This window comes from Lathyrus oleraceus, chromosome 7 (genome assembly GCF_024323335.1).
Source record: "Lathyrus oleraceus cultivar Zhongwan6 chromosome 7, CAAS_Psat_ZW6_1.0, whole genome shotgun sequence".
NCBI classification, from domain to species: Eukaryota; Viridiplantae; Streptophyta; class Magnoliopsida; order Fabales; family Fabaceae; genus Lathyrus; species Lathyrus oleraceus.
Window position 1 is genome coordinate 41,808,721 of NC_066585.1, and position 7,969 is coordinate 41,816,689.

At 37.1% G+C, this 7,969-nt stretch overlaps 1 long non-coding RNA gene across 1 annotated transcript; it reads left to right on the top strand.

Moving 5' to 3' along the window:
- The first annotated feature begins 1,324 nt into the window (after positions 1 to 1,324).
- Positions 1,325 to 2,135, top strand: LOC127107846 (uncharacterized). The gene is made up of 3 exons (XR_007795832.1): positions 1,325 to 1,525; positions 1,772 to 1,836; positions 2,045 to 2,135. It is a non-coding gene; the product is annotated as an uncharacterized LOC127107846 (long non-coding RNA).
- The last annotated feature ends 5,834 nt before the right edge of the window (positions 2,136 to 7,969 follow it).

The following is a 7,969-nucleotide window of genomic DNA, read 5'->3' on the forward strand; positions in this document are numbered from 1 at the left end:
AAATTTGCATCACCACAGTTTAAATTCTATGTGGATAGTTGTAGAAGTATGCCTTAAAACCTTGAGTGATAAAGAGAAAGAAAAAAATATTTTGAGATTGTTAGAAATAAAAAATATGAACAATGACAAGAATGTTGACGCAAAATGTTGGAGCCGCAGAGACTGTGTGGCAAGTGGCGGGGGTTCAACGATGGCAGGGGAGTCCTGCGGGCGGCAAATCAAGTCCAATGAGTGATGGATCCGGTCCAAACAGTTCACATGTATCACGGTTGGTTATTTTGGTTCGCGAATCCATACATTAAGATTAGAATATTATAAAGGGTTAATATCACTTCTCCTACCATATGTGTGATTTTTTCTCTTATAAGACAAAATTGAGATTCCAACCTTGAAACATAATGATTATATAGATCACTTGAATCCTCTCAACATTTTCTCTTCAAATATCTCATTTACATTTATATCTCTTTCTCTCTCTTCTTCTATTTATTATTATTTTTAATATTCAATATTTTATTACATATATTTTAGTTTTTTTTTTCACCAAAACAAACTCACTAAATTTCTTTAATAAAAAATTATTCTATACAAGAAGGAATTGAATTTTACACACTACGTCTAGACCAAGAATTGACCGCCATATTAAGAGGGTGGACAACCTAATTCGTTTGGCGCTTTATAAACTTTACCTCAAAGTTGTGGTTGATATGTAACCAATTTCTAATAGATCTAACAGTGAAATGAAACTCCGAACCATCGATATGATTTGAGTAGATAGCTCGGACTAGTCTTTGTGAATCACTTTCAAAGATGATATTTTTCATATGCAAATAGCTACCTGTAGGGGTGGACATAAACCGACCACCCGGCCCAACCCGGTGAAACCCGGAAAAAAAAAGAATTTGGGCGAGTTGGATCGGGCCAACGAGTCAACCGGGTTACCAAACCGGGTTAAAGGGGGTTCAAAAGAACGGGTCGGGTACCAAAAATGGACCCACGGGTACCCAGACCCGCCCATCTACGAAACGCAGCGTTTTTCCTTTCCAGACTCTCTCACTCTCTCGTTCCCTCACTCTCGTTTTTCCTTTCCAGACTCTCTCACTCTCTCGTTCCCTCACTCCACCCGTTCCAGATCTTTCACTCCCCTCACTCCACTCGTTCCAGATCTTTCACTCTTTCATTCCAGTTAGTAACTCTTAGTTTCACACACTCTCCGTTAAATCACTCTTAGTTAGGATTTTTTAATTAGGGTTTCTGAATCTAAGGTTTTTAATTTAGGGTTTATGATGATTGTTGTTGTTACAGGTGATTAAAGGCTTTGGACCAGTTCTCTCACTCTACAGGTGATTAGAGTTTGTGTTTTTTTGCTTATATTGTTGTTGTTTCGATGAATCTCTTTGTTCTCTCTAACTCTCTAACTTAAAAACTTGATTTGTGCATAATATTTGATTACTTTGGGTTGATCTTTGGAAACTGGAATGTGACTTTTGCTACCCCTGCATGAACCGTGATTTTTGGAACTTAGGTAAAGACACAACTCATGATTTTGCTTTGTTTTCACTCTGTTCCTTCATCTCTTTCCCGCAACATAAGCTACTATACATTATGCGTTGTTAGTTGTTTGAAATATTGAGTTTTATGTCGGTTTCTTTTTTGGTTTATGTTATAAATATTGAGTTTTATGTCAGTTTTTTTTCCTGCTATGTTATCTGATATTTCATGTATCCGGTTTTCTGCGATCCGTTATTAATAACAATTAAACTGGTTGTAGTTGCAGGTGATATTTCAGTTCTCATATCAGTGGCTAGTCTTGCCTTGGCAAATTAAACAAATAAGGTATCATAGTCTTACATGTTTCTACCAAAAGTCTTACATGTTTCTTTTTAAGTCTTACATGTATTATTGTGTGCAAAATATGTTTTAAAATAGTGCAGTATTATAACCCTTCCATTAATTGTTTATAAATTTTACATTAATACATTGATGGCAACAATATGTATTACCTAATGATGTTATTGATGTTATTGATATTTGATTTGGATAGATGGATCAACGTCAAAGTAGCACGGAAAGAGTCTTAGAGCAAGAGCAATGCAATTGTAAGTGTATTTGACTTCGTGTCTTTGAAATATGAGGAATTGAGGATATGCATGATTAGATGGTATAAGATAAACTGTCATCAAAAACTGCTAAACCAATAATTCTGTAGAAAATAGAAGCATGTTCCTTACATCGCATTTAAGTTCTAAACTCTAAGCCTTGTTCCGAGTGACTACACAATTTGACGACAGTTCTCAATACTTTTTTTAACGCATATCGGAGTAGACTGTGCACCTGTAAAGCAACCTTAGTAATTCAATCCACAGCAGTTTAATTTAGCCACAAAAACACATTAAGTCATTTTTAGCTTACTTCACTTAAATTTCAAGCTTATACCTGTTGTGTGCAATTAAAATCTTAGCAATTCAGCTTCAAGTTTAACTAACATTCTGAAACATTAAGACTAGAATTGAATAGATAGTGTAACACCTCAAAATTTGCCCTCCTCTCTGGGGACTAGCTTAGCATATTGCATTGCATTTTTTAGGTCATTAGGCATTGCATATTTGCATATCATGTGGCTACATTGAGCAAGTCATTCTCCTAGGTCTTGATCAGAAGATAAAGAGGTTGAGATTCAAGCTGAAGGTTTAATTGAATTGATCACTAGCCATCTGAGGGTTGTGCATCAATTAGGGTTTCATGGTTCCTCAAGGAGGTTGAGCATCATCTTGGTTGAAATGGTACATCATCATCATCATGGTCTTGTCATCACCAAGAGATTCATAATGCTTGATCAGATTCCTTGGGATTAGGGTTTTGACCTCTGGTCAACCCTAATCAGTTGAATTGTGCCAGTCAGGGCTTGTGAAGAAGATGAGGTTTTCAATGGATATGAGGATCATTTTATGATTATATTGAGCTTATGGAAGCTAGGGTTTCATCATTGATCCATTTCATCAGGAGTTTGAGGATCAAGTTGATCAATGCACAGCCAGTTCATCTATCAGTCAGAAAAGTCAACAGTGGTCAACTGTGCCTGAATTCATGGATTTGGAGGTGGGAGAGGGATGGAGACACTTCATTCATGTCCATACAAGTTTCATTTGACATTTCAAACATCAAGAATGAAGAAAATAAAGTCAGATGGAAACTTTCCAAAAATAGAAAGTGACTTGTAATTCAAAACTGCCAAAAATGGAAAGGTTTTCTCCTTGAAATTACATGTCCAAAAATGATTCAAATGGAATTTTGTCCAACATGAAAGTTGTATATCTTGCTCTCACCTTTCCAAAAAGTCCAAGAACATGAATTTCTCATTTGTGGTTGGCAAGTTATGATCAAATCATTGTCCAAAAAAGTTGAACTTCAAAGGTGCCTAACTTTTGATTCCAAAGGCCAAATGGAGTGAGGTTTTTTTGAGAAAATTTCTTTTGATCCCCTCTATCCAAAACAAGCATTACATTTCATGAATTTTGCTCACATAAAAAGTCCATTTTTCAAGTGGACTTAATTTGAATTTTGGAGGGAAAAAGGTGTTTTTGCAAAATAAGCATTGTTTTCACTCCATTCCACTTGCATTAGCTCACAAATATCATTTGAAACTTTCTCCAAAACAGAAAATGCACTGTTACATTGGTTTTGTACAAGTGAGGGTGAATTGGCCATTTTATCATTTAGCATGAAAACTTGATTTGGCTTAATCCATTGCATTAGCACTAATCATGATTACTAGCATCATGAACATCACATATATAAACTAAATCATAATTGTTTTCTGATTAGCAATAACAGAATCAAGATCTAGATCTGAAAATCACCAAATTCTTCATCTTCTCTCACTTTTTTTGCAATTTTCTTCAAAAGCCTTGCCAAGATCTTCATCAATCCATGATCCATGAACATTTTGGAAGCTAATTGAATCAAGATTTCATCATTTCCAAGCCAATTCGTGGACTGTTGCATCAAGCTTCAACAATGGCAATTCAAGTTTTGAGCTAGATCCAAGGCAATTGAGCAACAAACCTTGTTCCATTCATCAACTCAAGCATCATAGAAGATCTGTTTTGGCATTACAAGGTGTAAAACACGCGTTTCCAGTTCTGCAATTCATAGAAGGTCAAATTTCGATTTTAATGATTCATGAAATTGTTTGATGCTTCTTGTAGATCTTTCTTAGTAGGTCATTCTGCACTTTGTTCCATTAAATTTGGTTGAGAAACGAACAAGTTATAGTGAATTTAAGTTTCATACATGATAATGTTTTGCTTCGATTCTTTTAATCTAGGAAGAATTAGGCTTAATTGATGACATATTCATGATGTACATTGAACAAGGATTCTGGTGATATATGGATTGTTGATTTTGGTGGAAAAATGTTCATGAGCATATGAAGGTGAAGAACACGTTGATGAATGTTAAGAAATTTCCAGAAAAGTTGTTTAGATCCGGTTTTTCGCTACTGTGCATGAAATTTGGTGTTAGCGCGCGCCAGGATTTTAAATCCGTACCTGCTTCGATTCTTAACCTAAGCAATTTCACATGTTTGCCTTTCCATTTATTTGCACATGCTTCATATATTCCACATGTAATTCCATTGTTTTTTTTATTTTTTCTTCCACATGAAAAAATCATAAATCACAAACCACAAATCCAAATTGACTGAAATTTTTTTCACCATGATCCTTGTAATCTCTAGTATTTTTTGGTGATTTTTGTGGAAATTGTGCACGTCTGGTTTTTGGAATGGCCTAAGGTTTGTTCACATGTATTCTTTCATGCACATTGCTTGGTATTTTGATCATGAAATGATGATGCTTAATTGGATGGAGCTGAAATTTTGTATGCATAATCTAGACATGTTCATGAGCATTTTGGTATATAATTTGTGATTTTTGCATTCCTGGATTGTGAGATATGCTATGATCTTTGAAGGTGTGACAATTTGTGTCACACCATTTCATGTCCAACTTCTTGATTTTTGTTACCATGCCATATGAACTCAAAATGACCTGAATTTTTGCATGTTGGATCTTCTGGATGTTTAGCTTGAATGTGAATTTTTGTGGATTTTTGAATGCATTTCCTATTTGTTTGAGAATTTCTCCTCTGTTTGTCCAATTGTGAACTTTTTGTGAGTCATGATCTCATATGTTTTGTGAAATTCTGGTGGTTTATTGGATGGACTTGAAATTTGGCATGTGTATTATAGACATCTTAAAGTTTGCCATGGCTTTGATTTGGTTCATTTATCTTATGCTATTTCTGTTTTATGATTGCTTGAAGTTGATGCATGTTTTGGTGCCTTGTATGAGCTTGTTTGAACATGCCTGGACTTGTTGATTTTAATTGACTTGCTTCCCTTTGTCCAAATGGCCTGAAATTTGGTGTGATGATCCTTTAATGAATGCTGTTTAGCCATGAATGTTTTGGGAATTTATTGAAATGTTCTGAGTTGATTTGAATTGGATCTTTCTGTATGGTCCTATGAGGTTCTAAATTGCATGCTTTGTGCTCTTTGCTTCATGAAATGATAATGGTTGATGATATTAATGTGAGACCACCTGGATTTGATTCTTATTTGATTGATCTTGATTTTTGATAAGTTTCATGTTCTGTTTTGGTTTATTGCTCCCATTTTGACCCTAGTCTTGTACTAGTGGTTTGTGTTCTCACATTTGAGCTTTGTTTCAGGTGAAAGAGCACAATTGCTTATACTTGATGATGTGCACTCAATTGGAGTTGGTTTATTGATTGTTTATGACTAACTTTGAGTTTGTTTTGTAGGCATTGAGATGTATGCTTAGGCCTTGTGGCTTGCACCTATGTGCATTGATGCTTGTTATCTGTTTGTGCTGTGGACTTGTAATTTTCTGTTTGACTTTTGTTTGTCTGGTATACTGATCATGTTGGATTGATTTCAGGTACCTTAGTTGCTATAGTTCATTGTGAACTTGCTTGTGCTGTTGCTTGGTTGTATAAACCAATTGAGGTAGAATTTCTTTTCTCCATGTAGTCTGGAAGACCTGGCCTAGTACTTGGCCAGGCACCTGTCTGAAGTCCTCCTTAAGAGGCAATGCCTGTGATTGTTTATTTTTGTCCCCAAGCAGGAAAAGACCTTGATTAAGGCAATTGGCAGATACAAGAGATGTGCAATCCATCTCCTGCTATTCTTGTTGAGTCATCCCTTTGCTCACACAACTGGTGTTGAGGCATTGTGGATAGTAACCCAAGATCCTTGTACAGTCGTACAGTTGAGTCAGTGTCATAAGTGTAGAAGGGTTCCCACTTTCTGAACCCACACTTCTTTGTCTGAAGCTCTCCCTGGCCAGGGATAAGAGCTGTGAGGCACACCCCTCACTTCCTATTTCATCTGCTTCACCCTAACTCTCAATGTTAGGGTTAAGAGCCAACATCACCTGATACAGTTGGTTTGCTTTTGCAGCCTGACCCTTTGAGTGAGCCCACTTTGTCTGGATATAGTGTGTGCTAATTGTGAATGTTTGCTTTGTTTTGATTATGCTTGCGTGCTTTGCTTTGCCTGTTTAGGATTAGCTTGCTGCCTGAGCAAGATAGATAGCAAACCTTAACTTAGGGATGATATGCATGATAACATCTAGGCTCGAGTCATAGTCTCCCTAGTTGTGTCTCCCTTTGTATCTGGTTAGGCTAGTCTTTCTCCCCTGTTCAGGGGAACTACGTTGCCCTGATCCTCATGCCAGATGAGGTACGTAGGCAGGAGGTCGTGCGAGATCTCTCCGGGCACCCTTTTCTTTTTTTAAGTGTGTTGTGCTTGCCAGCTATCAGGCTCGAGTTCCCGACTCCCTGTTAGTCTGTGTGTTCACCATTTTCCTTTCTTGCGTGTGTTTGCTTGACAGTTGCTAGGCTCGAGTTCCCGACTCCTTAGTAACTTGTTGCTTGTTTTTTCTTGTGTGTGAGTTAGGAGACGGATGTAAGCCCAACAATTGGCATTCCGTATCCTCTTGTTGTGTGCTTGGAGTCCGGTATAAGTCCATCAAGTGGCATCTGGTTTCCAGTGTGGGTTTGTTTGGTTCGGAAGCTGATGTAAGTCCAGCGATTGGCGTTCGGGTTCTATGTTTGCCTTTTTGTGTTTTGTTTGGCGTGCGTGAGCCGAACTACGGTAGCTCTGATTCTCGTTCCAGACGAGATACGTAGGCATAGGATGCGATATCCTAGCGAGCCCTCTCCCCTCTTCTCCCACCTGTGTTGTTTGTGTGTGTGATGTTTGTTTTAGCAACCTTTTCCTATCGTTTGAGCGTGGATCCCGTCGAGTACGACGGATGCGTAGGGGTGCTAATACCTTCCCTTCGCATAACCGACTCCCGATCCCTTTCTCTTTGGTCGCGAGACCATGTCTTTTCCCAGGTTTACTTCGAGCGTTTCCTTTCCCTCTTTTGGGATAAATAACGCACGGTGGCGGCTCTGTGTTGTTTTTGTTTTAGCCCGTCGGTTGTTTTTCGCGGATGCGACAGATAGTCCTAAACCATAACCTATGGGAAGATATCACTGTCCAACAACATTCCGAAACATTAAGACTAGAATTGAAATGATTTTTTTATCATATAAAGCATCGAGCTATTATGCAGATCAACACTTCTAAAGACAATAATGTAATTACAATATTTTACCCATTTGCTTCAAATTTGGAACTCGCCAATCTATAATTTTGTGAAGTACAAACAAAAAAAACAGATTATCTTTTTTCCATTAGCTGAAGCAACTACATTAATGAAAAGATGAAAAAAAAATGCTGAAACATAAATTCAAAATGATAATGTTTAAATAGAAATGAGGATATGCATGATTAGATTTGAAATTTAAAACATGAGATAACTGCTATGTATACTGTTATGTTATGTTACTGTTATGCATGATTAGAAATGTGGATTCATGTGGATATTGTTCTATT